The sequence below is a fragment of the Pristiophorus japonicus genome, chromosome 22 (genome assembly GCF_044704955.1).
Source record: "Pristiophorus japonicus isolate sPriJap1 chromosome 22, sPriJap1.hap1, whole genome shotgun sequence".
Taxonomy (NCBI): domain Eukaryota; kingdom Metazoa; phylum Chordata; class Chondrichthyes; family Pristiophoridae; genus Pristiophorus; species Pristiophorus japonicus.
In genome coordinates, this window is record NC_091998.1 from 48,618,721 (window position 1) to 48,627,467 (window position 8,747).

Here is an 8,747-nt window from a genome sequence, read left to right on the forward strand (position 1 = left end):
GGGTGGGGCACTTCGTCGGGGCTCCGGCACGCGTCTCGCGATAGCTGAGCGTGCAAATCCACGGCCCACAACTCACTGACAACAGGCTAGCTCTATCTCGCACTCTGTCTCTCTTGCGCGCGCTCGCTCGCCCGCCCGCCCGTGCGCCCTCCCTCTCTCGACGCTCCAATCCCAGGATTTGGGAGAAGTTAAACCTCCCCGAGGCCTTCCAGCGCTTGTGAGTGCAGGTGCGGGGGCTGGTCAGGGGAGAACAAGGTGGCCGGCGACAGCTCCCACAGTTGAATAGCCTGCCAATAGTTGGCTCAGACGTGACGAACGCCCACTGTGGTGTGGTATCGGGGGCGGGGGAGTGACCCTTACCTGTGGGGATTCTGGAGCTGCAGGAAAGGAAAGGAAGACGGATGATGCAGCTACGCTGACTGGTCTCTCCGTGACTGACCTGCGGTGCCCCTGGAATGTTGCGCCTGTTTCTGTTATAGCCAAGGGCTCGTTCTACCGAGAGGCCAGATCCCTCACCGAGAAGGAGCCCACCAAGCATTGAACCGTGCCCGAGCAGGTTGTCGGGCAGCGAGCTTGCGTCTGCTGTTGGGCTTCTCCAGATCCTTTTCCCTGGTGACCTGAGAAGGGAGGAAGGGCCTGCGCTTGGAATCTGACCTTAAAGGGGAACTGGATGTTGTCGCGTGTCAGTCACTGGGCTTTTCGAACATCTCGGGTGGGTTTGCAAGGCCCCTGCGTCGAAGGAGTTAATATACAACACAAGAAATAGGAGCAGGAGTCGGCCATTCGGCCCCTCGAGCCTGCTCCGCCATTCAATAAGATCATGGCCGGATCTGATCTTGGACTGGGCTCCACCTCCCCGCCCGCTCCCCATAACCCTCGACTCCTTTATCGTTCTAAAATCTCAGTTGGGGGACCAGTCTCAATCTACTTCCTACTGGGCACTGAGCCCACATCACCAAGCTGCGATTTCGGTGCCAAATTGGCAGTGGATGGTCGTTAGGAACTCTGGCGCCATAGGGCTACTTTTGAGGGTTGAATCTGAAGCACATTTTTGGGGTTGAATCGAGGGAGGTTTACACTGCAGCTCTTGCGGCCTTGTGTTTGCTGCCTGTACATGTTTGTGCCTCTTCACTTAACCCCACCCCCCACCTCACCTTCCCGAGGGCATGATACAAAAGCATTCTTAAAATCAAAGAATACTTACGGCACAGAAGGAGGCCATTTCGGCCCATCGTGTCCGCACCGGCCGACAAAGAGCTATCCGGCCTAATCCCACTTTCCAGCTCTCGGTCCGTAGCCCTAAAGGTTACGGCACTTCAAGTGCATATCCAGGTACTTTTTAAATGTGGCGAGGATTTCTGCCTCTACCACCCTTTCAGGCTGTAAGTTCCAGACCCCCACCACCCTCTGTATGAAAAAAGTTATCTTCAAATCCCCTCTAATCCTTCGTCCAATGACTTTAAATCTCTGCCCCTTCTCTGCTGCGGGAAACAGATCCTTCCTACTTTCATCGACCCTACACGACCTTCCCTTAATAAATCCACGCTGACTGTCTTCGATTAATCCACGCCTTTCACACTGTTTCTCAGTAATTTTTTCTCGTAGTTTTCCCACCACCGACTGACCGTAATCACTTGGTCTATCCCTTTCTTCCTTTTTAAACAACTTTACAACGTTATCAGTCCTCCGGCACCACACCTGTAGCCAGAGAGGATGGGAAAATGATGGTCAGAGCCTCTGCTATTTCCTCCCTTGCTTCTCTTAACAGTCTGGGGTAGATTTCATCCGGGCCTGGGGATTTTACCCACTTGCAAAGATGAGAGACCCCTTGGATGGGCGATGGCAAGCTAAACTCCTGGGGTGACGCAGGAGGGACAATATTTTGGGCTGACCAGCGATGCTACCTTTGCAATGCGTTCAGATAAATGAGGACATAAAGACGTTCTCTCTCTCCTCGCACTCCCCTCCCGTCACCCATCCTCCTGGCATGCTGTCAACAGTGCTGGCAGAGTCAATGTCACTGTACCACCAGTAGGCTGGTGTGTGTCATCCAACAATCTATCTATCTATCTATCTATCTCAGCCTTGAACATACTCAATGACTCTCTATCCACAGTCCTCTGGGGCAGAGAATTCCAAATATTCCCAACCCTCCGAGTGAAGAAATTCCTCCTCGTCTCTGTCTTAAATGGCCGGCCCCTTACCCAAGACTGTGCCCCCTGGTTCTCCAGCCAGGGGGCAGTAGCCTTTCAGCATCTACCCCATCAATCCCCTCCAGAACCTTTGTATGTTTCAATGAGATCACCTCTCATTCTTATATACTCCAGAGAGTATAGGCCCGATCTACTCAATATCGCCTCATACAACAACCCCCTCATCCCAGGGATCAGTCTAGTGAACCTTCATTGCACTCTTTCCAAAGCAGGTATATCCTTCATTGTGTAAGGAGACCAAAACTGTACACAGTGCTCCAGCTGTGGTCTCCCCAAACTCCAGAGGGTATAGGCCCTAATCTACTCGATCTCATATCCTGTCTCTCTCTGGTTTTAAAAAACAAACCTTTCCGGGTTGTTAGCTTGATGCAGTGGTGGGTAAAAAGGCCAATTGGATCAATGTGACTATTCAAAACTGTAACCCTGTGGTTTTAATCGAGTCTCCTCCACTGGCTGCGTGGATGCTGTAGTAGTCTGGTTGCCAAGCAACGTCCTGTTACACCCGGTCGCTGTCCGCTATCCCAGCTCAGCGAATGCCCCAATGGGACAGGCCCGGAGAGGGCGGCAGGTACAGGCACGATGGGCCGAATGGCCTCCTGTGCTGTGTCATTCTATGATGGGTCTGAGGTGACTGGGAGGAGGTGGTCCATATCATGAGCAACGGGGTCTGGGGGGGGGGGGGTTGTTTGGGGGTGACGGAGTAGGTGTTGGGGCGAGGCGAGAGGGGGTGGGTGTTGAGGGTACGGCCAGGTTCACACACAGGTCTGCTGGCTTTGGCCACTGAGGAGGAATGGCGTGTCTTGGGGGGGCAAGGTTTGGTGGCCTTGGGTAGGCCCCCGGCACGCTCCCAATTGGGATGGCCCCACCCTTCGCTACCCGTCACCGTGTTGTGCTGCAGTCGCTTTGGTGAGAGTTACACGCGGAATGACGTGGTGATCCCCCACTCGGCCTCACCGAGCTGTGCAGTTGGTGTTGAATGGGAGGAGAGGGTTGGTGTGGGAGCTGGGGAAGTCCGTCTGGGTGGAGCCCGTGTCACTATGTGCTGCGAATGTTCATGTTCTTGAGGCCGAATAGACGGACATTGCTACATCTAACCATACTGTTGATTTTGGCAGCTCGGCCAGGTGTCCCCTTCCCCCTCCATCACCTGTGGTATTATCCGCAGTTTGAGTTGTATAGCTGGATTTTTTTTAATGCTTCTTTTGCCACTCTTCTGGACGGAGTAATCTGTCTCTCTTTTTTCCCCCCGCCCCCCCCAAACCCAACCACATCATAGAAATTTACGGCACGGAAGGAGGCCACTCAGCCCATCGTGTCTGCACCAATCGACAAGGAGCCACCCAGCCTAATCCCACTTTCCAACACTTGGTCCGTAGCCCTGTAGGTTACGGCACTTCAAGCGCACATCCAAGTACCTTTTTTTAAACGTGGTGAGGGTTTCTGCCTCTACTACCCTTTCAGGCAGCGAGTTCCAGACCCCCACCACCCTCTGGGTGAAGAAAGTTCTCCTCAACTCCCCTCTAAACCTCCCACCAATTACTTTATAAATCGGTGTCCCCTGCATTGACTTACGCACTTTGTTTCAATATATTCTTTTGTTAATTCGATTTTTGTTTCCTATTTTCTGTTTATTATTGTTGTGGCCCATAGCTTGCCCTGGCACCGTTGGGGGGGGCAGGGGGCATGGGGCAGGGGGCAGGAGTATCTGCCCTGGCATGGCTGAGTTCTCTCTCCACCCTCCCGTACCAGCCCTTAACAAGCCACTGCCAATGCCTCAGATTGATGGTCCCTAATGGGTGCAACTCTTGCACTGCGGCGATTGTGCAGGGTTTGGTGCAGTCCTGTTATTTACAGACCATTTACAGAGTTTCTACTTCAAGTTTCTGATCAAATGCCTCGACGGGGGGGAAAAAAAAACAACAAACGCAGCGAGGCGTGTACGCTTGAGGCCAGATAGTCACTTGTACGCTTATTTTCTTCCGTCTCGTCCGTTTGGAACAGGGTGTCCGTTCGCGAGGAAAAGAATACTTTGAGGCTATTTCTGGGGCCGCCTTTTCGGTAGCACGATTCCCAGGATGCGGCGGGGGTGGGGAGGGGGGGGGGGAGTCGTGTGACCACTCGGTTGACCGGGATGAATGGGGGTCCAACTGAGATTGGAGCCCAAGGGCTTTTTCTTTGATCCCACCATTGCTGCTTGAGTAACGAGGCGATGAGAGATTCGGTGTGGCCGATCTTGTCTCTCCGTGGAGATGGAGCCGTTGCCTCGCCAACCCGCTGCTGTACCCCGAGCATGTTGGCGAGCCGGATCGATCAGAAAGGGCTGAGGTGGCAACTCCCCTCCCCCCCCCCCCCCACCCCCCCAACCCAATACGTGTCGAGTTGTCTGATCGCGATAAAGGCAGCTGTGGTGCTGAAGGCGAGAGGGGGGAAAGTGAACCAGGGCCTCCCCGTCCCGATTGAGCAACTTGTTGGGGGCGGGGGGAGGGGAGGGGAGGGGCGTGGGAGGCGGGCAAGCAGAACATTGGGCTGACCCGTGGCACTGCCCGACTTGCCGAAAGTGTTGAATAATGATCGCAGGAGGGTGGGGGGGGAGCCTTGACAAGGGGCCCGTGTGCATGGGAGCTTGCTGCACTACAAGAGTGGAGGAGGAGGAGAGATTCGGTGATGTGGTTGGATGAGGAAACTAAGAAAATGGCCTCTGTGAGGTGTGTACACGTGCCCTCGGAGTGCAGTGGTGATTGGGAGTAGGGTTGTGGGGGAGAAGGGGCTTCGGTTGGGGGGCTTGGGATAGAGAGGCAACAGAATTGTAACCAGGGGCGACTGCGGAGGGAGGGTGGGGGGGGAGGGGGAAATGGGTGAAAATGTAATTATTTCTTGTACAGTTGCTGTTACATCTGCTCTAGCATTAACCTGATTAATATTTCAGCCCCCTTTAACCGAACTACCAGTGTTTGGTCTAATTGACACTTGAACTAGATTGTAGCAGTTTTGTAAAGAAAGTATATAAAATCATTAAATGACATTGCTGCTTTTTCTACTAAAGAGTCACATGATTTTTGTATTTTTGTATTGCAACTTTATTGTGCAGTGATGTTTTCTATAACTAATTGTTGTATGTAATGTTAAACACGAACATGTGACTCTGTAGATATCTCGTAGATACCTCAGTTTTTCAATTTTAAAATCTTATTTTTTTTTCTCTAAAATAAGTATATTTCGGTTCTGCAAAGACTGACAGATAATTTATCTTTTTAGTTTAGTTGGGAGATAACATATGATATATATAAATATATATATATATATATATAAAAACAGTATGCACACTGTAAAATTAAAAAATGTACAAGGTCCTGAGGTATAATGTTTGACAATGAGAATTTGCCAAATAAACGCTTGATTTACGTGAGAGTGTTCCCTCAGCGTGCTTTTTTAAAAAAAATCGTGTGTGTTTGTGTTCGTAGAATCGTGGACATTTGCGGCACAGAAGGAGGCCATTCATGCCGGCTGAAAAAGAGCTATCCAGTCTAATCCTACTTTCCAGCTCTTGGGCCTGCAGCCTAGCAGTTTACGGTACTTAAAGTGCGTATCCAAGTAGTTATTCAATGCATTGCCTCATGCACCGCCCTGACCTGTGTGAGAGCACCACTGCAGGTTGGGGCGACAAATAGAGCTGGAGTGTGCCACTGCAGCTTCCAACGCGAGCCGCTCGAAATGTGCGACAGCTTCGAGGAGGGCGACGTCGTCGGGATGCAGGTCGTGGGCAGGAGCATAGTCGGGTCCCTGGTAAAGCAAAGGAGCGTGGAAGGTCATGGCGGACCTGCGGCGAGGGATCATAGCTTGAAATGCGGTGGGTGATCGTGACGGAGGTTTGGCGAATGTTTGGTGCGCAGGCGGGCGGAAGATCGCGGCGACTGTTTGTGGCGGAGGAGCGGCGAGAGACCCTGGCAGAGGTGCAGTGAATGAGGGTACGGGGCCCAGAAGAGGGCAGCAGGGGCCAGCCCACACTGCGATATGTGTGCGCACTGGGCCCGTGCAGCAGAGCAGGTCTCCAGTCGTCCTGGTTGACCCTTGCCACTGGATGAAGGCCGAGCTCTGTCGAGCCCGTGTGGTGGCTGGTGTGCAACGGTCACCCCACGTTTATAAAAAAAAAAAATCCACGCGCAGGCATCTTCCACCCCCTCAATTGGAGTTCGGGACCTGGAACATCGGGTCCTTCATTGAAACATCTCTGAACTCTTGTGGAAGCAAGTCATCCTCGTTCGAGGGACCGCCGATGATGATGATGAAATGCAGTGAGGGTTTCTGCCTCTACCACCCTTACAGGCTGTAATTTCCAGACCCCCACCAACCTCTGGGTGGAAAAAAAACATTCTCCTCAACCCCGCTCTCATCCTTTGTGGCTCAAACATTTCAGGGCAAGTTCCAAGTGCGCTCCAAGGTATGGTTGGACAAGTTGTCGATAATGGATGCCTTGATAGGCTGAAAAAGGCACCACCTTGTCCATGATATGTTTACATGCGTTTGAAGTGTACAGGTGGTACACTTGGCGCTCCCAGGCACGGGATCTTCCTGGTCCTGCTAACGTTCTCTCTGCAAGGCCCTGTCCGAGGTGACCGTGATGTCATGCTAGTATCTGGGGTGTTGGATCATTTTAGGTTAGGGAGCGGGGCAGGAAAAGGAAGAGACTGCATACAGAACAATGAGGTAACAAAATGGTCCAGACTTGACCATTCCAATGCTCTCCTGGCTGGATTCTCACCTTCCACCCGCCGTAAGCTTGTGCTCATCTGCTGCCTGTATCCTAACTCGAGTTTCGTGCTGAGGTGAAGTGGAACAACATTTTATGTGGCCAATGCGGGGAAATACCACCATCGTTGCCTCCGCACGATCCCGCAAATCTTCCCTGGGAGGACAGACGCACTGACGTCTGTGTTCTCGATCAGGCCAACATCCCCAGCATCGAAGCACTGACCACGCTCGACCATCCGTTGTCCGCATGCTCCAGACACGAGACTCCCAGAGCAAGCGCTCTACTCGGAACTCCTTCGCGGCAAGCGAGCCCCAGGTGGGCAGAGGAAACGTTTCAAGGACACCCTCAAAGCCTCCTTGATAAAGTGCGGCATCCCCACCGACACCTGGGAGTCCCTGGCCAAAGACTGCCCTAAGTCAAGGAAGAGCATCCGGGAGGGCGCTGAGCACCTCGAGTCTCATCACCGAGAGCATGCAGAAATCAAGCGCAAGCAGCGGAAAGAGCGTGCGGCAAACCAGACTCCCCACCCACCCTTTCCCTCAACCACTGTCTGTCCCACCTGTGACCGAGACTGTAATTCCCATACTGGACTGTTCAGTCACCTAAGAACTCACTTTTAGAGTGGAAGCAAGTCTTCCTCGATTTCGAGGGACTGTCTATGATGATGATGAGTGCCTACCGACAGCGCAAACGGGGCAGTACAGAAAGTGTCCATTCGGCCCATCGTGCCTGTGCTGGCTCTTCGATAGAGCTGCCCAATCAGTCCCCCTCCCCCTGCTCTTTCCCCATCACCCTGCAAATGTTTCCTTTTAAAGTACAATTTCCCACTGCTAAAAGAGGCCATCTTAACGCGATTTGCCCATTGAAGGAATTTCAGACGCATGTGTTGTATGTATCTCCACTCTTCTCAAACAGTCTTGTCCAGCAATGTTGTTCATCTTTACAGAAAAAGAAAGACTTGCATTTCTATAGCGCCTTTCACGACCACCGGACGTCTCAAAGTGCTTTACAGCCAATTAAATGCTTATAGAAGTGTAGTCACTGTTGTAATGTGGGAAACGCGGCAGCCAATTTGCGCACAGCAAGCTCCCACAAACAGAAACGTGATAACCAGATAATCTATTTTTGTTCGTTGATTGAGGGATAAATATTGGCCAGGACACCGGGGATAACTTATCAGCATATTGAACGATTTGCACATTGAATGCTGAAGCAAGCACTCTACTCGGAGCTCCTACATGGCAGGCGAGCCCCAGGTGGGCAGAGGAAACGTTTCATGGACACCCTCAAAGCCTTCCTGATAAAATACAACATCCCCACTGACACCTGGGAGTCCCTGGCCCAAAACCACCCTAAGTGGAGGAAGTGCATCCGGGAGGGCGCTGAGCACCTCGAGTCTCGTCGCTGAGAGCATGCGGAGGACAAGCACAGGCAGCAGAAGGAGCGTGCGGCAAACCTGTCCCACCCACCCTTACCTTCAACCACTGTCTGTCCCACCTGTGACCGAGACTGTAATTCCCATATTGGACTGTACAGTCACTTGAGAACTCGTTTTTAAAGAGTGGAAGCAAGTCTCCCTCGATTTCGAGGGACTGCCTATGGTGATTAGTGAGGCAAAGCTCAAAGCCTGCTTTGAATCACTAAAAGTAGTGACGCATAAGACCATAAAATGAGCAAACCAAGCACTCGGTGTTATTTCTACATGGATAGAATTTAAAAGTAGGGAAGTTGGGCTTAAACCTGTATCGAACCTTAGCTGGAGCACACTTAAAGTACTGCATTCA